This window comes from Phalangium opilio, unplaced genomic scaffold (genome assembly GCF_054372755.1).
Source record: "Phalangium opilio isolate 3A_F unplaced genomic scaffold, DU_Popi_V2 ptg000024l_1, whole genome shotgun sequence".
In the NCBI taxonomy this organism is placed as follows: domain Eukaryota; kingdom Metazoa; phylum Arthropoda; class Arachnida; order Opiliones; family Phalangiidae; genus Phalangium; species Phalangium opilio.
In genome coordinates this window covers 11186383-11205338 of record NW_028324155.1, presented here as the reverse complement: position 1 = coordinate 11205338, position 18956 = coordinate 11186383, and the positions used below count along the sequence as shown (strand labels likewise).

Below are 18956 nucleotides of genomic sequence, written 5' to 3'. Positions count from 1 at the left end.
AATTAACCATCTTTTTAAAACAATAACAAAAAGAAAATAAGTTTGCTTTTTTCATATCTATTGGAATTTAAAAGAGGAAAAAAAAGTGAAAAAGCCAACGGCACGCAGTGTTCCCAAGTGTTCTGCTTCCCAAGTACTGACTGCGCTCGACGGTGCTTAACTTCGGTGATAGGACTAGAACCGGTGTTTTCAGCGTGATATGGCCGTTGCCGAGAGTGCTAGTTAATAATTCGAATTTAAATTAAGTGAGACAAATTAACCTTCATCTTTTTAAAAAAAATAACAAAAAGAAAATATGTTTGCTTTTTTGAAATTTATTGGAATATAAAAGTGGAAAAAAAAGTGAAAAAGCCAACGGCACGCAGTGTTTATAAGTGGTCTCCCTCCCAAGTACTGACTGCGCTCGACGCTGCTTAACTTCGGTGATAGGACTAGAACCGGTGTATTCAGCGTGATATGGCCGTTGCCGAAAGTGCTATTTAATAATTTGAATTTAATTAACTTTCATCTTTATAAAACAATATTAAAAAGAAGATATGTTTGGTTTTTTCATATCTGGTGGAACTTAAAAGAGGATATAAAAGTGAAAAAGCCAACGTCACGCAGTGTTCCTAAGTGGTCTCCCTCCCAAGTACTGACTGCGCTCGACGCTGCTTTACTTCGGTGATAGGACTAGAACCGGTGTTTTCAGCGCGATATGGTCGTTGGCGAGAGTGCTAGTTAATAATTCGAATTTTAATTAGGTGAGACAAATTAACCTTCATCTTTTTAAAACAATAACAAAAAGAAAATAAGTTTGCTTTTTTCATATCTATTGGAATTTAAAAGAGGAAAAAAAAGTGAAAAAGCCAAAGGCACGCAGTGTTCCCAAGTGTTCTGCCTCCCAAGTACTGACTGCGCTCGACGGTGCTTAACTTCGGTGATAGGACTAGAACCGGTGTTTTCAGTGTGATATGGCCGTTGCCGAGAGTGCTAGTTAATAATTCGAATTTAAATTAAGTGAGACAAATTAACCTTCATCTTTTTAAAACAATAACAAAAAGATAATATTTTTCCTTTTTTCATATCCATTGGATTTTAAAAGAGGAAAAAAAGTGAAAAACCAACGGCACGCAGTGTCCTAAGTGGTCTCCCTCCCAAGTACTGACTGCGCTCGACGCTGCTTAACTTCGATGATCGGACTAGAACCGGTGTTTTCAGCGTGATATGGCCGTTGCCGAGAGTGCTAGTTAATAATTCGCATTTAAATTAAGTGAGACAAATTAACCTTCATCTTTTTAAAACAATAACAAAAAGAAAATATTTTTGCTTTTTTCATATCTATTGGACTTTAAAAGAGGAAAAAAAGTGAAAAACCAACGGCACGCAGTGTCCTAAGTGGTCTCCCTCCCAAGTACTGACTGCGCTCGACGGTGCTTAACTTCGGTGATAGGACTAGAACCGGTGTTTTCAGCGTGATATGGCCGTTTCCCAGAGTGCTAGTTAATAATTCGAATTTAAATTAAGTGAGACAAATTAACCTTCATCTTTTTAAAACAATAACAAAAAGAAAATATGTTTGCTTTTTTGAAATTTATTGGAATATAAAAGTGGAAAAAAAAGTGAAAAAGCCAACGGCACGCAGTGTTCCTAAGTGGTCTGCCTCCCAAGTACTGACTGCGATCGACGCTGCTTAACTTCGGTGATAGTACTAGAACCGGTGTTTTCAGCGCGATATGGCCGTTGGCGAGAGTGCTAGTTAATAATTCGAATTTAAATTAAGTGAGACAAATTAACCTTCATCTTTTTAAAACAATAACAAAAAGAAAAGAAGTTTGCTTTTTTCATATCTATTGGAATTTAAAAGAGGAAAAAAAAGTGAAAAAGCCAACGGCACGCAGTGTTCCCAAGTGTTCTGCCTCCCAAGTACTGACTGCGCTCGACGGTGCTTAACTTCGGTGATAGGACTAGAACCGGTGTTTTCAGCGTGATATGGCCGTTGCTGAGAGTGCTAGTTATAAATTCGAATTTAAATTAAGTGAGACAAATTAACCTTCATCTTTTTAAAACAATAACAAAAAGAAAATATGTTTGCTTTTTTAAAAATATTGGAATATATAAGTGGAAAAAAAAGTGAAAAAGCCAACGGCACGCAGTGTTCCTAAGTGGTCTCCCTCCCAAGTACTGACTGCGCTCGTCGCTGCTTAACTTCGGTGATCGAACGAGAACCGGTGTTTTCAGCGTGATATGGCCGTTTCCCAGAGTGCTATTTAATAATTTGAATTTAATTAACCTTCATCTTTATAAAACAATAACAAAAACAAGATATGTTTGCTTTTTTCATATCTATTGGAATTTAAAAGAGGAAAAAAAGGGAAAAAGCCAACGGTCACGCAGTGTTCCTAAGTGGTCTCCCTCCCAAGTACTGACTGCGCTCGACGCTGCTTAACTTCGGTGATAGGACTAGAACCGGTGTTTTCAGCGCGATATGTCCGTTGGCGAGAGTGCTAGTTAATAATTCGAATTTTAATTAAGTGAGACAAATTAACCTTCATCTTTTTAAAACAATAACAAAAAGAAAATATTTTTGCTTTTTTCATATCTATTGGAATTTAAAAGAGAAAAAAAAAGTGAAAAAGCCAACGGCACGCAGTGTTCCCAAGTGTTCTGCCTCCCAAGTACTGACTGCGCTCGACGGTGCTTAACTTCGGTGATAGGACTAGAACCGGTGTTTTCAGCGTGATATGGCCGTTGCCGAGAGTGCTAGTTAATAATTCGAATTTAAATTAAGTGAGACAAATTAACCTTCACCTTTTTAAAACAATAACAAAAAGAAAATATTTTTGCTTTTTTCATATCTATTGGAATTTAAAAGTGGAAAAAAAGTGAAAAAGCCAACGGCACGCAGTGTTCCTAAGTGGTCTCCCTCCCAAGTACTGACTGCGCTCGTCGCTGCTTTACTTCGGTGATCGGACGAGAACCGGTGTTTTCAGCGTGATATGGCCGTTTCCCAGAGTGCTATTTAATAATTTGAATTTAATTAACCTTCATCTTTATAAAACAATAACAAAAAGAAGATATTTTTGCTTTTTTCATATCTATTGGAATTTAAAAGTGGAAAAAAAGTGAAAAAGCCAACGGCACGCAGTGTTCCCAAGTGTTCTGCCTCTCAAGTACTGACTGCGCTCGACGGTGCTTAACTTCGGTGATAGGACTAGAACCGGTGTTTTCAGCGTGATATGGCCGTTGCCGAGAGTGCTAGTTAATAATTCGAATTTAAATTAAGTGAGACAAATTAACCTTCATCTTTTTAAAACAATAACAAAAAGAAAATGAGTTTGCTTTTTTCATATCTATTGGAATTTAAAAGTGGAAAAAAAGTGAAAAACCAACGGCACGCAGTGTTCCTAAGTGGTCTCCCTCCCAAGTACTGACTGCGCTCGTCGCTGCTTAACTTCGGTGATCGGACGAGAACCGGTGTTGTCAGCGTGATATGGCCGTTGCCGAGAGTGCTAGTTAATAATTCGAATTTAAATTAAGTGAGACAAATTAACCTTCATCTTTTTAAAACAATAACAAAAAGAAAATGAGTTTGCTTTTTTCATATCTATTGGAATTTAAAAGAGGAAGAAAGTGAAAAAGCCAACGGCACGCAGTGTTCCTAAGTGGTCTCCCTCCCAAGTACTGACTTCGCTCGACGCTTCTTAATTTTGGTGATAGGACTAGGACCGGTGTTTTCAGCGCGATATGGTCGTTGCCGAGAGTGCTAGTTAATAATTCGAATTTAAATTAAGTGAGACAAATTAAACTTCATCTTTTTAAAACAATAACAAAAAGAAAATGTGTTTGCTTTTTTGAAATTTATTGGAATATAAAAGTGGAAAAAAAAAGTGAAAAAGCCAACGGCACGCAGTGTTCCTAATAGGTCTCCCTCCCAAGTACTGACTGCGCTCGTCGCTGCTTAACTTCGGTGATCGGACGAGAACCGGTGCTTTCAGCGTGATATGGCCGTTGCCCAGAGTGCTATTTAATAATTTGAATTTAATTAACCTTCATCTTTATAAAACAATAACAAAAAGAAGATATGTTTGCTTTTTTCATATCTATTGGAATTTAAAAGTGGAAAAAAGTGAAAAACCAACGGCACGCAGTGTTCCTAAGTGGTCTCCCTCCCAAGTACTGACTGCGCTCGTCGCTGCTTAACTTCGGTGATCGGACGAGAACCGGTGTTTTCAGCGTGATATGGCCGTTTCCCAGAGTGCTATTTAATAATTTGAATTTAATTAACCTTCATCTTTATAAAACAATAACAAAAAGAAGATATGTTTGCTTTTTTCATATCTATTGGAATTTAAAAGTGGAAAAAAAGTGAAAAAGCCAACGGCACGCAGTGTTCCCAAGTGTTCTGCCTCCCAAGTACTGACTGCGCTAGACGGTGCTTAACTTCGGTGATAGGACTAGAACCGGTGTTTTCAGCGTGATATGGCCGTTGCCGAGAGTGCTAGTTAATAATTCGAATTTAAATTAAGTGAGACAAATTAAACTTCATCTTTTTAAAACAATAACAAAAAGAAAATGTGTTTGCTTTTTTGAAATTTATTGGAATATAAAAGTGGAAAAAAAAGTGAAAAAGCCAACGGCACGCAGTGTTCCTAATAGGTCTCCCTCCCAAGTACTGACTGCGCTCGTCGCTGCTTAACTTCGGTGATCGGACGAGAACCGGTGCTTTCAGCGTGATATGGCCGTTGCCCAGAGTGCTATTTAATAATTTGAATTTAATTAACCTTCATCTTTATAAAACAATAACAAAAAGAAGATATGTTTGCTTTTTTCATATCTATTGGAATTTAAAAGTGGAAAAAAGTGAAAAACCAACGGCACGCAGTGTTCCTAAGTGGTCTCCCTCCCAAGTACTGACTGCGCTCGTCGCTGCTTAACTTCGGTGATCGGACGAGAACCGGTGTTTTCAGCGTGATATGGCCGTTTCCCAGAGTGCTATTTAATAATTTGAATTTAATTAACCTTCATCTTTATAAAACAATAACAAAAAGAAGATATGTTTGCTTTTTTCATATCTATTGGAATTTAAAAGTGGAAAAAAAGTGAAAAAGCTAACGGCACGCAGTGTTCCCAAGTGTTCTGCCTCCCAAGTACTGACTGCGCTAGACGGTGCTTAACTTCGGTGATAGGACTAGAACCGGTGTTTTCAGCGTGATATGGCCGTTGCCGAGAGTGCTAGTTAATAATTCGAATTTAAATTAAGTGAGACAAATTAACCTTCATCTTTTTAAAACAATAACAAAAAGAAAATATTTTTGCTTTTTTCATATCTATTGGATTTTAAAAGAGGAAAAAAAGTGAAAAACCAACGGCACGCAGTGTCCTAAGTGGTCTCCCTCCCAAGTACTGACTGCGCTCGACGCTGCTTAACTTCGGTGATAGGACTAGAACCGGTGTTTTCAGCGCGATATGGCCGTTGCCGAAAGTGCTAGTTAATAATTTGAATTTAATTAACGTTCATCTTTATAAAACAATAACAAAATGAAGATATGTTTTCTTTTTTCATATCTGGTGGAATTTAAAAGAGGAAACAAAAAGGAAAAAGCCAACGGCACGCAGTGTTCCCAAGTACTGACTGCGCTCGACGCTGCTTAACTTCGGCGATCGGAGGAGAACCCTTTTTTTCTTCGTGATATGGCCGTTGCCGAGAGTGCTAGTTAATAATTCGAAATTAAATTAAGTGAGACAATTTAACCTTCATCTTTTCAAACAATAACAAAAAGAAAATAAGTTTGCTTTTTTCATATCTATTGGAATTTAAAAGTGAAAAAAAAGTGAAAAAGCCAACGTTACGTAGTGTTCCTAAGTGGTCTCCCACCCAAGTACTGACTGCGCTCGACGCTGCTTAACTTCGGTGATCGGACGAGAACCGGTGTATTCAGCATGATATGGCCGTTGCCGAGAGTGCTAGTTAATAATTTGAATTAAATTAAACTTCATCTTTATAAAACAATAACAAAAAGAAGATATGTTTGCTTTTTTCATATCCGGTGGAATTTAAAAGAGGAAACAAAAAGGAAAAAGCCAACGGCACGCTGTGTTCCCAAGTAGTGACTGCGCTCGACGCTGCTTAACTTCGGTGAACGGACGAGAACCGGTGTTTTCAGCGTGATATGGCCGTTGCCGAGAGTGCTAGTTAATAATTCGAATTTAAATTAAGTGAGACAAATTAACCTTCATCTTTTTAAAACAATAACAAAAAGAAAATTATGTTTGGTTTTTTCATATCTGGTGGAATTTAAAAGAGGAAACAAAAAGGAAAAAGCCAACGGCACGCAGTGTTCCCAAGTACTGACTGCGCTCGACGCTGCTTAACTTCGGTGATCGGACGAGAACCGGTGTTTTCGGCGTGATATGGCCGTTGCTGAGAGTGCTAGATAATAATTCGAATTTAAATTAAGTGAGACAAATTGACCTTCGACTTTTTAAAACAATAACAAAAAGAAAATAAGTTTGCTTTTTTCATATCTATTGGAATTTAAAAGAGGAAAAAAAAGTGAAAAAGCCAACGGCACGCAGTGTTCCTAAGTGGTCTCCCTCCCAAGTACTGACTGCGCTCGACGCTGCTTAACTTCGGTGATCGGACGAGAACCGGTGTATTCAGCGTGATATGGCCGTTGCCGCGAGTGCTAGTTAATAATTCGAATTTAAATTAAGTGAGACAAATTGACCTTCGACTTTTTAAAACAATAACAAAAAGAAAATAAGTTTGCTTTTTTCATATCTATTGGAATTTAAAAGTGAAAAAAAAGTGAAAAAGCCAACGTTACGTAGTGTTCCTAAGTGGTCTCCCACCCAAGTACTGACTGCGCTCGACGCTGCTTAACTTCGGTGATCGGACGAGAACCGGTGTATTCAGCATGATATGGCCGTTGCCGAGAGTGCTAGTTAATAATTTGAATTAAATTAAACTTCATCTTTATAAAACAATAACAAAAAGAAGATATGTTTGCTTTTTTCATATCCGGTGGAATTTAAAAGAGGAAACAAAAAGGAAAAAGCCAACGGCACGCTGTGTTCCCAAGTAGTGACTGCGCTCGACGCTGCTTAACTTCGGTGAACGGACGAGAACCGGTGTTTTCAGCGTGATATGGCCGTTGCCGAGAGTGCTAGTTAATAATTCGAATTTAAATTAAGTGAGACAAATTAACCTTCATCTTTTTAAAACAATAACAAAAAGAAAATTATGTTTGGTTTTTTCATATCTGGTGGAATTTAAAAGAGGAAACAAAAAGGAAAAAGCCAACGGCACGCAGTGTTCCCAAGTACTGACTGCGCTCGACGCTGCTTAACTTCGGTGATCGGACGAGAACCGGTGTTTTCGGCGTGATATGGCCGTTGCTGAGAGTGCTAGATAATAATTCGAATTTAAATTAAGTGAGACAAATTGACCTTCGACTTTTTAAAACGATAACAAAAAGAAAATAAGTTTGCTTTTTTCATATCTATTGGAATTTAAAAGAGGAAAAAAAAGTGAAAAAGCCAACGGCACGCAGTGTTCCTAAGTGGTCTCCCTCCCAAGTACTGACTGCGCTCGACGCTGCTTAACTTCGGCGATCGGACGAGAACCGGTGTTTTCAGCGTGATATGGCCGTTGCCGAGAGTGCTAGTTAATAATTCGAATTTAAATTAAGTGAGACAAATTAACCTTCATCTTTTTAAAACAATAACAAAAAGAAAATTATGTTTGGTTTTTTCATATCTGGTGGAATTTAAAAGAGGAAACAAAAAGGAAAAAGCCAACGGCACCCAGTGTTCCCAAGTACTGACTGCGCTCGACGCTGCTTAACTTCGGTGATCGGACGAGAACCGGTGTTTTCAGCGTGATATGGCCGTTGCTGAGAGTGCTAGATAATAATTCGAATTTAAATTAAGTGAGACAAATTAACCTTCATCTTTTTAAAACAATAACAAAAAGAAAATGAGTTTGCTTTTTTCATATCTATTGGAATTTAAAAGAGGAAGAAAGTGAAAAAGCCAACGGCACGCAGTGTTCCTAAGTGGTCTCCCTCCCAAGTACTGACTTCGCTCGACGCTTCTTAATTTTGGTGATAGGACTAGGACCGGTGTTTTCAGCGCGATATGGTCGTTGCCGAGAGTGCTAGTTAATAATTCGAATTTAAATTAAGTGAGACAAATTAAACTTCATCTTTTTAAAACAATAACAAAAAGAAAATGTGTTTGCTTTTTTGAAATTTATTGGAATATAAAAGTGGAAAAAAAAGTGAAAAAGCCAACGGCACGCAGTGTTCCTAATAGGTCTCCCTCCCAAGTACTGACTGCGCTCGTCGCTGCTTAACTTCGGTGATCGGACGAGAACCGGTGCTTTCAGCGTGATATGGCCGTTGCCCAGAGTGCTATTTAATAATTTGAATTTAATTAACCTTCATCTTTATAAAACAATAACAAAAAGAAGATATGTTTGCTTTTTTCATATCTATTGGAATTTAAAAGTGGAAAAAAGTGAAAAACCAACGGCACGCAGTGTTCCTAAGTGGTCTCCCTCCCAAGTACTGACTGCGCTCGTCGCTGCTTAACTTCGGTGATCGGACGAGAACCGGTGTTTTCAGCGTGATATGGCCGTTTCCCAGAGTGCTATTTAATAATTTGAATTTAATTAACCTTCATCTTTATAAAACAATAACAAAAAGAAGATATGTTTGCTTTTTTCATATCTATTGGAATTTAAAAGTGGAAAAAAAGTGAAAAAGCCAACGGCACGCAGTGTTCCCAAGTGTTCTGCCTCCCAAGTACTGACTGCCCTAGACGGTGCTTAACTTCGGTGATAGGACTAGAACCGGTGTTTTCAGCGTGATATGGCCGTTGCCGAGAGTGCTAGTTAATAATTCGAATTTAAATTAAGTGAGACAAATTAACCTTCATCTTTTTAAAACAATAACAAAAAGAAAATATTTTTGCTTTTTTCATATCTATTGGATTTTAAAAGAGGAAAAAAAGTGAAAAACCAACGGCACGCAGTGTCCTAAGAGGTCTCCCTCCCAAGTACTGACTGCGCTCGACGCTGCTTAACTTCGGTGATAGGACTAGAACCGGTGTTTTCAGCGCGATATGGCCGTTGCCGAAAGTGCTAGTTAATAATTTGAATTTAATTAACGTTCATCTTTATAAAACAATAACAAAATGAAGATATGTTTTCTTTTTTCATATCTGGTGGAATTTAAAAGAGGAAACAAAAAGGAAAAAGCCAACGGCACGCAGTGTTCCCAAGTACTGACTGCGCTCGACGCTGCTTAACTTCGGCGATCGGAGGAGAACCCTTTTTTTCTTCGTGATATGGCCGTTGCCGAGAGTGCTAGTTAATAATTCGAAATTAAATTAAGTGAGACAATTTAACCTTCATCTTTTCAAACAATAACAAAAAGAAAATAAGTTTGCTTTTTTCATATCTATTGGAATTTAAAAGTGAAAAAAAAGTGAAAAAGCCAACGTTACGTAGTGTTCCTAAGTGGTCTCCCACCCAAGTACTGACTGCGCTCGACGCTGCTTAACTTCGGTGATCGGACGAGAACCGGTGTATTCAGCATGATATGGCCGTTGCTGAGAGTGCTAGATAATAATTCGAATTTAAATTAAGTGAGACAAATTGACCTTCGACTTTTTAAAACGATAACAAAAAGAAAACAAGTTTGCTTTTTTCATATCTATTGGAATTTAAAAGAGGAAAAAAAAGTGAAAAAGCCAACGGCACGCTGTGTTCCTAAGTGGTCTCCCTCCCAAGTACTGACTGCGCTTGACGCTGCTTAACTTCGGCGATCGGACGAGAACCGGTGTTTTCAGCGTGATATGGCCGTTGCCGAGAGTGCTAGTTAATAATTCGAATTTAAATTAAGTGAGACAAATTAACCTTCATCTTTTTAAAACAATAACAAAAAGAAAATTATGTTTGGTTTTTTCATATCTGGTGGAATTTAAAAGAGGAAACAAAAAGGAAAAAGCCAACGGCACGCAGTGTTCCCAAGTACTGACTGCGCTCGACGCTGCTTAACTTCGGTGATCGGACGAGAACCGGTGTTTTCAGCGTGATATGGCCGTTGCTGAGAGTGCTAGATAATAATTCGAATTTAAATTAAGTGAGACAAATTGACCATCTTTTTAAAACAATAACAAAAAGAAAATAAGTTTGCTTTTTTGATATCTATTGGAATTTAAAAGAGGAAAAAAAAGTGAAAAAGCCAACGGCACGCAATGTTCCTAAGTGGTCTCCCTCCCAATTACTGACTGCGCTCGACGCTGCTTAACTTAGTTGATTGGACGAGAACCGGTGTATTCAGCGTGATATGGCCGTTGCCGAGAGTGCTAGTTAATAATTTGAATTTAATTAACGTTCATCTTTATAAAACAATAACGAAAAGAAGATATGTTTGTTTTTTCATATCTGGTGGAATTTAAAAGAGGAAACAAAAAGGAAAAAGCCAACGGCACGCAGTGTTCCCAAGTACTGACTGCGCTCGACGCTGCTTAACTTCGGTGATCGGAGGAGAACCGCTTTTTTCAGCGTGATATGGCCGTTGCCGAGAGTGCTAGTTAATAATTCGAATTTAAATTAAGTGAGACAAATTAACCTTCATCTTTTTAAAACAATAACAAAAAGAAAATTATGTTTGGTTTTTTCATATCTGGTGGAATTTAAAAGAGGAAACAAAAAGGAAAAAGCCAACGGCACGCAGTGTTCCCAAGTACTGACTGCGCTCGACGCTGCTTAACTTCGGTGATCGGACGAGAACCGGTGTTTTCAGCGTGATATGGCCGTTGCTGAGAGTGCTAGATAATAATTCGAATTTAAATTAAGTGAGACAAATTGACCATCTTTTTAAAACAATAACAAAAAGAAAATAAGTTTGCTTTTTTGATATCTATTGGAATTTAAAAGAGGAAAAAAAAGTGAAAAAGCCAACGGCACGCAATGTTCCTAAGTGGTCTCCCTCCCAATTACTGACTGCGCTCGACGCTGCTTAACTTAGTTGATCGGACGAGAACCGGTGTATTCAGCGTGATATGGCCGTTGCCGAGAGTGCTAGTTAATAATTTGAATTTAATTAACGTTCATCTTTATAAAACAATAACAAAAAGAAGATATGTTTGCTTTTTTCATATCTGGTGGAATTTAAAAGAGGAAACAAAAAGGAAAAAGCCAACGGCACGCAGTGTTCCCAAGTACTGACTGCGCTCGACGCTGCTTAACTTCGGTGATCGGAGGAGAACCGCTTTTTTCAGCGTGATATGGCCGTTGCCGAGAGTGCTAGTTAATAATTCGAATTTAAATTAAGTGAGACAAATTAACCTTCATCTTTTTAAAACAATAACAAAAAGAAAATTATGTTTGGTTTTTTCATATCTGGTGGAATTTAAAAGAGGAAACAAAAAGGAAAAAGCCAACGGCACGCAGTGTTCCCAAGTACTGACTGCGCTCGACGCTGCTTAACTTCGGTGATCGGACGAGAACCGGTGTTTTCAGCGTGATATGGCCGTTGCTGAGAGTGCTAGATAATAATTCGAATTTAAATTAAGTGAGACAAATTGACCATCTTTTTAAAACAATAACAAAAAGAAAATAAGTTTGTTTTTTTCATATCTATTGGAATTTAAAAGAGGAAAAAAAAGTGAAAAAGCCAACGGCACGCAGTGTTCCTAAGTGGTCTCCCTCCCAAGTACTGACTGCGCTCGACGCTGCTTAACTTCGGTGATCGGACGAGAACCGGTGTATTCAGCGTGATATGGCCGTTGCCGAGAGTGCTAGTTAATAATTCGAATTTAAATTAAGTGAGACAAATTAACCATCTTTTTCAAACAATAACAAAAAGAAAATTATGTTTGGTTTTTTCATATCTGGTGGAATTTAAAAGAGGAAACAAAAAGGAAAAAGCCAACGGCACGCAGTGTTCCCAAGTACTGACTGCGCTCGACGCTGCTTAACTTCGGTGATCGGACGAGAACCGGTGTTTTCGGCGTGATATGGCCGTTGCTGAGAGTGCTAGATAATAATTCGAATTTAAATTAAGTGAGACAAATTGACCTTCGACTTTTTAAAACAATAACTAAAAGAAAATAAGTTTGCTTTTTTCATATCTATTGGAATTTAAAAGAGGAAAAAAATGTGAAAAAGCCAGCGGCACGCAGTGTTCCTAAGTGGTCTCCCTCCAAAGTACTGACTGCGCTCGACGCAGCTTAACTTCGGTGATCGGACGAGAACCGGTGTATTCAGCGTGATATGGCCGTTGCCGCGAGTGCTAGTTAATAATTCGAATTTAAATTAAGTGAGACAAATTAACCTTCCTCTTTTTAAAACAATAACAAAAAGAAAATTATGTTTGGTTTTTTCATATCTGGTGGAATTTAAAAGTGAAAAAAAAAGTGAAAAAGCCAACGGCACGCAGTGTTCCCAAGTACTGACTGCGCTCGACGCTGCTTAACTTCGGTGATCGGACGAGAACCGGTGTATTCAGCGTGATATGGCCGTTGCCGAGAGTGCTAGTTAATAATTCGAATTTAAATTAAGTGAGACAAATTAACCTTCCTCTTTTTAAAACAATAACAAAAAGAAAATTATGTTTGGTTTTTTCATATCTGGTGGAATTTAAAAGTGAAAAAAAAAGTGAAAAAGCCAACGGCACGCAGTGTTCCCAAGTACTGACTGCGCTCGACGCTGCTTAACTTCGGTGATCGGACGAGAACCGGTGTTTTCAGCGTGATATGGCCGTTGCTGAGAGTGCTAGATAATAATTCGAATTTAAATTAAGTGAGACAAATTGACCATCTTTTTAAAACAATAACAAAAAGAAAATAAGTTTGCTTTTTTGATATCTATTGGAATTTAAAAGAGGAAAAAAAAAGTGAAAAAGCCAACGGCCGCAGTGTTCCTAAGTGGTCTCCCTCCCAATTACTGACTGCGCTCGACGCTGCTTAACTTCGTTGATCGGACGAGAACCGGTGTATTCAGTGTGATATGGCCGTTGCCGAGAGTGCTAGTTAATAATTTGAATTTAATTAACGTTCATCTTTATAAAACAATAACAAAAAGAAGATATGTTTGCTTTTTTCATATCTGGTGGAATTTAAAAGAGGAAACAAAAAGGAAAAAGTCAACGGCACGCAGTGTTCCCAAGTACTGACTGCGCTCGACGCTGCTTAACTTCGGCGATCGGACGAGAACCGGTGTTTTCAGCGTGATATGGCCGTTGCCGAGAGTGCTAGTTAATAATTCGAATTTAAATTAAGTGAGACAAATTAACCTTCATCTTTTTAAAACAATAACAAAAAGAAAATTATGTTTGGTTTTTTCATATCTGGTGGAATTTAAAAGAGGAAACAAAAAGTAAAAAGCCAACGGCACGCAGTGTTCCCAAGTACTGACTGCGCTCGACGCTGCTTAACTTCGGTGATCGGACGAGAACCGGTGTTTTCAGCGTGATATGGCCGTTGCTGAGAGTGCTAGATAATAATTCGAATTTAAATTAAGTGAGACAAATTGACCTTCATCTTTTTAAAACAATAACAAAAAGAAAATAAGTTTGCTTTTTTCATATCTATTGGAATTTAAAAGAGGAAAAAAAAGTGAAAAAGCCAACGCCACGCAGTCAGGGGCGTCGGAAGCCGGGGGCAGGGTGGGCTCAAGCCCCTCGATTTTTGAACCTGGGGGGCTGAGCCCCCTCAGAATTTAGGCCAAAAAAATAAGTATAGATAATATAAATGTTAATAATACCAGTAAAAATAAATAGATTTTAAAATATTATATTATTCAGCTGTGATTAACAAAAAAAGGCATAAGTTTCCACCCCTCTCGACAAGTGCTAGGCCCCGGGTGAAAAATATTTTTGTCACTCTTGAGAGAGTTAGGCCTATAATAGCCCCCCCCACTGCCAAGACAATGAACAACCCACCCTTTCCTAAATAGGCCCGATCCACAATGCGGATAGAGTAGATTTTACTTGCTTTTCTCAAAATCTCACTAGGGGCTATTCACAAATGTTCTATGGCAAAAATCGTCCAATTTTGACACTTCTCTCAATTAGAGCAAAGAGAATATACCAAGAGGAGCAGAAACTTTGTAAATAGGGACCGGCTCTGAATTTGGAGAAACTAGTTCCGGTTGTTCAGTTGACCGTGTCGTCTACTTAAAAATTACCATTTGTACGTCAACGGTCAACCCAGAGATCAACCCTTTGCCACCATTAAAAATTAGCAGCCGACATAATTTAACCAATAACATTGTCCAAAACGTCAAAGAACAAAATCTGTTCTTGAGTGGTTAACGAAACGAACTGATTTAACAAATATTTCAAGTAATAAAGACAACCAATGTATTGAATTATTATTATTGGGTGAGAGGGGGGCTCACGTCTTTGCACCGATGCCAGAGGCATATTGTGAACCCTCATATTCAGGCCTTGAAGAGACCTGTGGCCGCGGTGTAGCGTAGAATTCGTTCCACCGTTATGGAAGCGACCCGCGAGGTCTCCACAGTATCTGAATCGAAGTGTTCTAATCTGAGTGAGGCGAAGTAATCGCACTCGCACAGTATGTGTGAAGGAGTTTCATACTTCTCCCGACACGACCGGCAGAGAGGGTCGTCAGCAAGGCCCATCAGATGGAGGTGTCTATTTAGCCGACAGTGTCCGGTCAAAAGACCGGTGGCCAGCCAAATATTCCATCTGCTGAGCGCAATAAGGTCCCTAGCCCTAGCCCTGCAGGGGCCATTGACAAACTGTTTCGTCTGTCTCTGGCCCTCACCCTCCATATTATGCCAGAGCTTATTTTGAACGACAGTCAACCTGTCATGCAGACTCCGTCTAGCGTATGGGGACGACCGGTGTCGGTCCCAAGAACTTGGACTTCGCCCCCTTTTAGCAAACCTTTCGGCTTGCTCATTGCCATGATGCCCGCTATGCTTCGACACCCAGTACAACTGGACCCTGTTGCGGGACGAAAGTCACGCAAGCAGATCAAGGCAACTGCGCACCAGTTGAGAAGTTATCTGACACTGGTTCAGCGCTTTCAAGGCGGCCTGACTGTCAGAGTAAATTCTCACAGTCCCCCCCCCGAAAGAAAGGCTTTATATAGTGCTTGCTCAAGGTGAATTTTCATTTATTCGTTATTAACTGCAAATATTTTTTACGTTGAAACGGATTATAATTACCGTGCGTAATACTTGACTATGCTTATAAGTTTCTCTTTTTTAAAATGACTAATGGGTCAATAAGTGAAACTTAAAAGCAGTAGAATTTACCCAGCTTACATTAAAACAAAACTCATAATTGCATTTTGTTTGATTGTGTACGTGAATAAGGACATTGTAACGATAAAATCTGAATAATATATATTTCCCCTCTATCCCTTCATTTTATTCACTATCCCTTTAAGAAAATTTCCTACGCTTCGTATGTTTAAACCGAAAATAATAAATTTCCCGGGGAAACATCTGAAAAGGCCAATCCCAAAGCTGGCGTTGGTTGCCGATTCAGAAGCTTTCCCCTAAACCCTTAAAAACCCGGCTTCTTTGTGGCCACAAGAAGCCCCGGCCATCTGGTTCTCTGAACTTCTCTATCTGGGAAAAATAGCGTTCCCCTCGCATCATCCCTTCCCTTTTAGGTTATTTACCCCTCGCTTATTGAGAGTTGCCAGGTATTTTTATTTTTCAATGATTTTAAATGTTTTGTATATAATGTATAGTTGTAGTATAGCTAAGTGTAAATAGTGTAAATAGATTGAGTATGCGCGCGGACTGGGGTTCACCCCACGGTAATTTACCGAAAACGCGAACGGACCGAGAGCGGGGATGCCCCGCCATCCCGACGCTGCCAAGCCGTCGCCACGACGTTACCATGCAGGCGCGAGGGTGAAAACCCCGAACTCTATCCGAGAGCGCCACGCCACGTCATTCTTCCTAACACGAGGAAAGCCTACTGCCTGCCAGCTATAAAAGCTCGACCATGGCTTCTGAAAAGGATGACTCGATATCCTGACCTTCCCGAGGAAACGCTGCCCGTCCCGAATCGCCAGCTGAAGTTCTAGCCGCTGGAGACTCTGCCCTTGGAGCTTCCGATTAACCATCACGCCCTAACCGGCCATCAAGCACTAGGTTCGGGCGCGCTAATTTACGTTTTAAAACTTCTAATGAACTGTCGTCGGACATTCTCGACGCTCGCGGTCACGAGTCGCCCCTTCCGTCGCTTCTGCGGACGTGTTATGGACAATTGAAAACTGTGTCTTCGTGTTTATCAACGTCGGTGTACCCCACCTCGAACTATGGCAAAACCGTAACGTTACCAAATGCTTTTATTTATTTATTAAGAATTCGTATAGCGTATCTTGATTAACGAGATACAATATTTAATATATCTCGCTTAACGAGGAAGAATGGGTCATGACCATTTTATTTTTATAAATTTAGTATTTCATTTTTATTTTTATTTTTATTAGTTTCTTTATCGCGTGCATGTTTATTATTTTATTTTATTGATTATTAGTTTGTAAGTGATGTTATTAAAATTAAACATTAAGACCTGGGTAATTCTCAATGTCGTTTAATCATTCCCCCTATAAAAATCCCCTAGACATACCGACCATTAGTATCTTAATTCTTATACGCTACCCCGCTAGAGAAAGTAAGGGTAACGAGCCCGGACCAAGTATTTGTATTTATTCCTCTTTGTAGTGAGGTTTTCCCTAACCCTTTTAATCGCGATCTTAGCAATATGCTAAGCAAATATTTTATCGTTGCACAACTTCGCTACAACATCCCTGATTTCATGTCCACCTTTGTTTGAAACTTTCCCATTATTCAAGGATTTTTCTGAAACACACATAAGACCAGCTAAAATTCTCAGCCCCCCCAGGTTCAAAAACGTTCCGACGCCCCTGCACGCAGTGTTCCTAAGTGGTCTCCCTCCCAAGTACTGACTGCGCTCGACGCTGCTTAACTTCGGTGATCGGACGAGAACCGGTGTTTTCGGCGTGATATGGCCGTTGCCGAGAGTGCTAGTTAATAATTCGAATTTAAATTAAGTGAGACAAATTAACCATCTTTTTCAAACAATAACAAAAAGAAAATTATGTTTGGTTTTTTCATATCTGGTGGAATTTAAAAGAGGAAACAAAAAGGAAAAAGCCAACGGCACGCAGTGTTCCCAAGTACTGACTGCGCTCGACGCTGCTTAACTTCGGTGATCGGACGAGAACCGGTGTTTTCGGCGTGATATGGCCGTTGCTGAGAGTGCTAGATAATAATTCGAATTTAAATTAAGTGAGACAAATTGACCTTCGACTTTTTAACACAATAACTAAAAGAAAATAAGTTTGCTTTTTTCATATCTATTGGAATTTAAAAGAGGAAAAAAAAGTGAAAAAGCCAGCGGCACGCAGTGTTCCTAAGTGGTCTCCCTCCAAAGTACTGACTGCGCTCGACGCAGCTTAACTTCGGTGATCGGACGAGAACCGGTGTATTCAGCGTGATATGGCCGTTGCCGCGAGTGCTAGTTAATAATTCGAATTTAAATTAAGTGAGACAAATTAACCTTCCTCTTTTTAAAACAATAACAAAAAGAAAATTATGTTTGGTTTTTTCATATCTGGTGGAATTTAAAAGTGAAAAAAAAAGTGAAAAAGCCAACGGCACAAAGTGTTCCCAAGTACTGACTGCGCTCGACGCTGCTTCACTTCGTTGATCGGACGAGAACCGGTGTATTCAGCGTGATATGGCCGTTGCCAAGAGTGCTAGTTAATAATTTGAATTTAATTAACGTTCATCTTTATAAAACAATAACAAAAAGAAGATATGTTTGCTTTTTTCATATCTGGTGGAATTTAAAAGAGGAAACAAAAAGGAAAAAGCCAACGGCACGCAGTGTTCCCAAGTACTGACTGCGCTCGACGCTGCTTAACTTCGGCGATCGGACGAGAACCGGTGTTTTCAGCGTGATATGGCCGTTGCCGAGAGTGCTAGTTAATAATTCGAATTTAAATTAAGTGAGACAAATTAACCTTCATCTTTTTAAAACAATAACAAAAAGAAAATTATGTTTGGTTTTTTCATATCTGGTGGAATTTAAAAGAGGAAACAAAAAGGAAAAAGCCAACGGCACGCAGTGTTCCCAAGTACTGACTGCGCTCGACGCTGCTTAACTTCGGTGATCGGACGAGAACCGGTGTTTTCAGCGTGATATGGCCGTTGCTGAGAGTGCTAGATAATAATTCGAATTTAAATTAAGTGAGACAAATTGACCTTCATCTTTTTAAAACAATAACAAAAAGAAAATAAGTTTGCTTTTTTCATATCTATTGGAATTTAAAAGAGGAAAAAAAGTGAAAAAGCCAACGCCACGCAGTGTTCCTAAGTGGTCTCCCTCCCAAGTACTGACTGCGCTCGACGCTGCTTAACTTCGGTGATCGGACGAGAACCGGTGTATTCAGCGTGATATGGCCGTTGCCGAGAGTGTTAGTTAATAATTTGAATTTAATTAACGTTCATCTTTATAAAACAATAACAAAAAGAAGATATGTTTGTTTTTTCATATCTGGTGGAATTTAAAGAGGAAACAAAAAGGAAAAAGCCAACGGCACGCAGTGTTCCCAAGTACTGACTGCGCTCGAAGCTGCTTAACTTCGGTGATCGGACGAGAACCGGTGTATTCAGCGTGATATGGCCGTTGCCGCGAGTGCTAGTTAATAATTCGAATTTAAATTAAGTGAGACAAATTAACCTTCCTCTTTTTAAAACAATAACAAAAAGAAAATTATGTTTGGTTTTTTCATATCTGGTGGAATTTAAAAGTGAAAAAAAAGTGAAAAAGCCAACGGCACGCAGTGTTCCCAAGTACTGACTGCGCTCGACGCTGCTTAACTTCGGTGATCGGACGAGAACCGGTGTTTTCAGCGTGATATGGCCGTTGCTGAGAGTGCTA

At 39.2% G+C, this 18956-nt stretch overlaps 7 non-coding genes and 48 pseudogenes across 7 annotated transcripts; all 55 read right to left on the bottom strand.

The window, feature by feature from the left end:
• Positions 1 to 92: 92 nt before the first annotated feature.
• On the bottom strand, positions 93 to 211 carry LOC149693003 (5S ribosomal RNA; annotated as a pseudogene).
• Positions 212 to 349: 138 nt separating this feature from the next.
• On the bottom strand, positions 350 to 468 carry LOC149693002 (5S ribosomal RNA; annotated as a pseudogene).
• A 122-nt stretch (positions 469 to 590) lies between these two features.
• On the bottom strand, positions 591 to 709 carry LOC149693001 (5S ribosomal RNA; annotated as a pseudogene).
• Positions 710 to 1100: 391 nt separating this feature from the next.
• Positions 1101 to 1218, bottom strand: LOC149693000 (5S ribosomal RNA; annotated as a pseudogene).
• Positions 1219 to 1353: 135 nt separating this feature from the next.
• LOC149692999 (5S ribosomal RNA) lies at positions 1354 to 1471 on the bottom strand (annotated as a pseudogene).
• A 137-nt stretch (positions 1472 to 1608) lies between these two features.
• Positions 1609 to 1727, bottom strand: LOC149692998 (5S ribosomal RNA; annotated as a pseudogene).
• Positions 1728 to 1864: 137 nt separating this feature from the next.
• Positions 1865 to 1983, bottom strand: LOC149692997 (5S ribosomal RNA; annotated as a pseudogene).
• A 136-nt stretch (positions 1984 to 2119) lies between these two features.
• On the bottom strand, positions 2120 to 2238 carry LOC149692996 (5S ribosomal RNA; annotated as a pseudogene).
• A 121-nt stretch (positions 2239 to 2359) lies between these two features.
• On the bottom strand, positions 2360 to 2479 carry LOC149692995 (5S ribosomal RNA; annotated as a pseudogene).
• Positions 2480 to 2616: 137 nt separating this feature from the next.
• LOC149692994 (5S ribosomal RNA) lies at positions 2617 to 2735 on the bottom strand (annotated as a pseudogene).
• A 136-nt stretch (positions 2736 to 2871) lies between these two features.
• LOC149692993 (5S ribosomal RNA) lies at positions 2872 to 2990 on the bottom strand (annotated as a pseudogene).
• Positions 2991 to 3111: 121 nt separating this feature from the next.
• On the bottom strand, positions 3112 to 3230 carry LOC149692992 (5S ribosomal RNA; annotated as a pseudogene).
• Positions 3231 to 3365: 135 nt separating this feature from the next.
• Positions 3366 to 3484, bottom strand: LOC149692991 (5S ribosomal RNA). The gene has a single exon (XR_016383350.1). It is a non-coding gene; the product is annotated as a 5S ribosomal RNA (ribosomal RNA).
• A 392-nt stretch (positions 3485 to 3876) lies between these two features.
• On the bottom strand, positions 3877 to 3995 carry LOC149692990 (5S ribosomal RNA). The gene has a single exon (XR_016383286.1). It is a non-coding gene; the product is annotated as a 5S ribosomal RNA (ribosomal RNA).
• A 119-nt stretch (positions 3996 to 4114) lies between these two features.
• Positions 4115 to 4233, bottom strand: LOC149692989 (5S ribosomal RNA; annotated as a pseudogene).
• Positions 4234 to 4354: 121 nt separating this feature from the next.
• Positions 4355 to 4473, bottom strand: LOC149692988 (5S ribosomal RNA; annotated as a pseudogene).
• Positions 4474 to 4610: 137 nt separating this feature from the next.
• LOC149692987 (5S ribosomal RNA) lies at positions 4611 to 4729 on the bottom strand. The gene has a single exon (XR_016383285.1). It is a non-coding gene; the product is annotated as a 5S ribosomal RNA (ribosomal RNA).
• A 119-nt stretch (positions 4730 to 4848) lies between these two features.
• On the bottom strand, positions 4849 to 4967 carry LOC149692986 (5S ribosomal RNA; annotated as a pseudogene).
• Positions 4968 to 5342: 375 nt separating this feature from the next.
• On the bottom strand, positions 5343 to 5460 carry LOC149692985 (5S ribosomal RNA; annotated as a pseudogene).
• A 360-nt stretch (positions 5461 to 5820) lies between these two features.
• Positions 5821 to 5939, bottom strand: LOC149692984 (5S ribosomal RNA; annotated as a pseudogene).
• A 363-nt stretch (positions 5940 to 6302) lies between these two features.
• Positions 6303 to 6405, bottom strand: LOC149692983 (5S ribosomal RNA; annotated as a pseudogene).
• A 137-nt stretch (positions 6406 to 6542) lies between these two features.
• LOC149692982 (5S ribosomal RNA) lies at positions 6543 to 6661 on the bottom strand. Its single transcript, XR_016383097.1, has one exon. It is a non-coding gene; the product is annotated as a 5S ribosomal RNA (ribosomal RNA).
• A 136-nt stretch (positions 6662 to 6797) lies between these two features.
• Positions 6798 to 6916, bottom strand: LOC149692981 (5S ribosomal RNA; annotated as a pseudogene).
• Positions 6917 to 7279: 363 nt separating this feature from the next.
• LOC149692980 (5S ribosomal RNA) lies at positions 7280 to 7382 on the bottom strand (annotated as a pseudogene).
• Positions 7383 to 7519: 137 nt separating this feature from the next.
• LOC149692979 (5S ribosomal RNA) lies at positions 7520 to 7638 on the bottom strand. Its single transcript, XR_016383159.1, has one exon. It is a non-coding gene; the product is annotated as a 5S ribosomal RNA (ribosomal RNA).
• Positions 7639 to 7776: 138 nt separating this feature from the next.
• LOC149692978 (5S ribosomal RNA) lies at positions 7777 to 7879 on the bottom strand (annotated as a pseudogene).
• A 391-nt stretch (positions 7880 to 8270) lies between these two features.
• LOC149692977 (5S ribosomal RNA) lies at positions 8271 to 8389 on the bottom strand. The gene has a single exon (XR_016383284.1). It is a non-coding gene; the product is annotated as a 5S ribosomal RNA (ribosomal RNA).
• A 119-nt stretch (positions 8390 to 8508) lies between these two features.
• LOC149692976 (5S ribosomal RNA) lies at positions 8509 to 8627 on the bottom strand (annotated as a pseudogene).
• A 375-nt stretch (positions 8628 to 9002) lies between these two features.
• LOC149692975 (5S ribosomal RNA) lies at positions 9003 to 9120 on the bottom strand (annotated as a pseudogene).
• A 360-nt stretch (positions 9121 to 9480) lies between these two features.
• LOC149692974 (5S ribosomal RNA) lies at positions 9481 to 9599 on the bottom strand (annotated as a pseudogene).
• A 137-nt stretch (positions 9600 to 9736) lies between these two features.
• LOC149692973 (5S ribosomal RNA) lies at positions 9737 to 9855 on the bottom strand (annotated as a pseudogene).
• A 138-nt stretch (positions 9856 to 9993) lies between these two features.
• Positions 9994 to 10096, bottom strand: LOC149692972 (5S ribosomal RNA; annotated as a pseudogene).
• A 134-nt stretch (positions 10097 to 10230) lies between these two features.
• LOC149692971 (5S ribosomal RNA) lies at positions 10231 to 10349 on the bottom strand (annotated as a pseudogene).
• Positions 10350 to 10470: 121 nt separating this feature from the next.
• On the bottom strand, positions 10471 to 10573 carry LOC149692970 (5S ribosomal RNA; annotated as a pseudogene).
• Positions 10574 to 10711: 138 nt separating this feature from the next.
• On the bottom strand, positions 10712 to 10814 carry LOC149692969 (5S ribosomal RNA; annotated as a pseudogene).
• A 134-nt stretch (positions 10815 to 10948) lies between these two features.
• On the bottom strand, positions 10949 to 11067 carry LOC149692968 (5S ribosomal RNA; annotated as a pseudogene).
• Positions 11068 to 11189: 122 nt separating this feature from the next.
• LOC149692967 (5S ribosomal RNA) lies at positions 11190 to 11292 on the bottom strand (annotated as a pseudogene).
• Positions 11293 to 11430: 138 nt separating this feature from the next.
• Positions 11431 to 11533, bottom strand: LOC149692966 (5S ribosomal RNA; annotated as a pseudogene).
• Positions 11534 to 11667: 134 nt separating this feature from the next.
• LOC149692965 (5S ribosomal RNA) lies at positions 11668 to 11786 on the bottom strand. The gene has a single exon (XR_016383096.1). It is a non-coding gene; the product is annotated as a 5S ribosomal RNA (ribosomal RNA).
• A 135-nt stretch (positions 11787 to 11921) lies between these two features.
• Positions 11922 to 12024, bottom strand: LOC149692964 (5S ribosomal RNA; annotated as a pseudogene).
• A 137-nt stretch (positions 12025 to 12161) lies between these two features.
• Positions 12162 to 12280, bottom strand: LOC149692963 (5S ribosomal RNA; annotated as a pseudogene).
• Positions 12281 to 12418: 138 nt separating this feature from the next.
• On the bottom strand, positions 12419 to 12521 carry LOC149692962 (5S ribosomal RNA; annotated as a pseudogene).
• Positions 12522 to 12659: 138 nt separating this feature from the next.
• On the bottom strand, positions 12660 to 12762 carry LOC149692961 (5S ribosomal RNA; annotated as a pseudogene).
• A 135-nt stretch (positions 12763 to 12897) lies between these two features.
• LOC149692960 (5S ribosomal RNA) lies at positions 12898 to 13015 on the bottom strand (annotated as a pseudogene).
• A 122-nt stretch (positions 13016 to 13137) lies between these two features.
• LOC149692959 (5S ribosomal RNA) lies at positions 13138 to 13240 on the bottom strand (annotated as a pseudogene).
• A 138-nt stretch (positions 13241 to 13378) lies between these two features.
• LOC149692958 (5S ribosomal RNA) lies at positions 13379 to 13481 on the bottom strand (annotated as a pseudogene).
• Positions 13482 to 16908: 3427 nt separating this feature from the next.
• LOC149692957 (5S ribosomal RNA) lies at positions 16909 to 17027 on the bottom strand (annotated as a pseudogene).
• A 135-nt stretch (positions 17028 to 17162) lies between these two features.
• On the bottom strand, positions 17163 to 17265 carry LOC149692956 (5S ribosomal RNA; annotated as a pseudogene).
• A 137-nt stretch (positions 17266 to 17402) lies between these two features.
• Positions 17403 to 17521, bottom strand: LOC149692955 (5S ribosomal RNA; annotated as a pseudogene).
• A 138-nt stretch (positions 17522 to 17659) lies between these two features.
• Positions 17660 to 17762, bottom strand: LOC149692954 (5S ribosomal RNA; annotated as a pseudogene).
• A 122-nt stretch (positions 17763 to 17884) lies between these two features.
• LOC149692953 (5S ribosomal RNA) lies at positions 17885 to 17987 on the bottom strand (annotated as a pseudogene).
• Positions 17988 to 18125: 138 nt separating this feature from the next.
• LOC149692952 (5S ribosomal RNA) lies at positions 18126 to 18228 on the bottom strand (annotated as a pseudogene).
• Positions 18229 to 18364: 136 nt separating this feature from the next.
• LOC149692951 (5S ribosomal RNA) lies at positions 18365 to 18483 on the bottom strand (annotated as a pseudogene).
• A 120-nt stretch (positions 18484 to 18603) lies between these two features.
• LOC149692950 (5S ribosomal RNA) lies at positions 18604 to 18706 on the bottom strand (annotated as a pseudogene).
• Positions 18707 to 18843: 137 nt separating this feature from the next.
• Positions 18844 to 18946, bottom strand: LOC149692949 (5S ribosomal RNA; annotated as a pseudogene).
• Between the last annotated feature and the right edge of the window lie 10 nt (positions 18947 to 18956).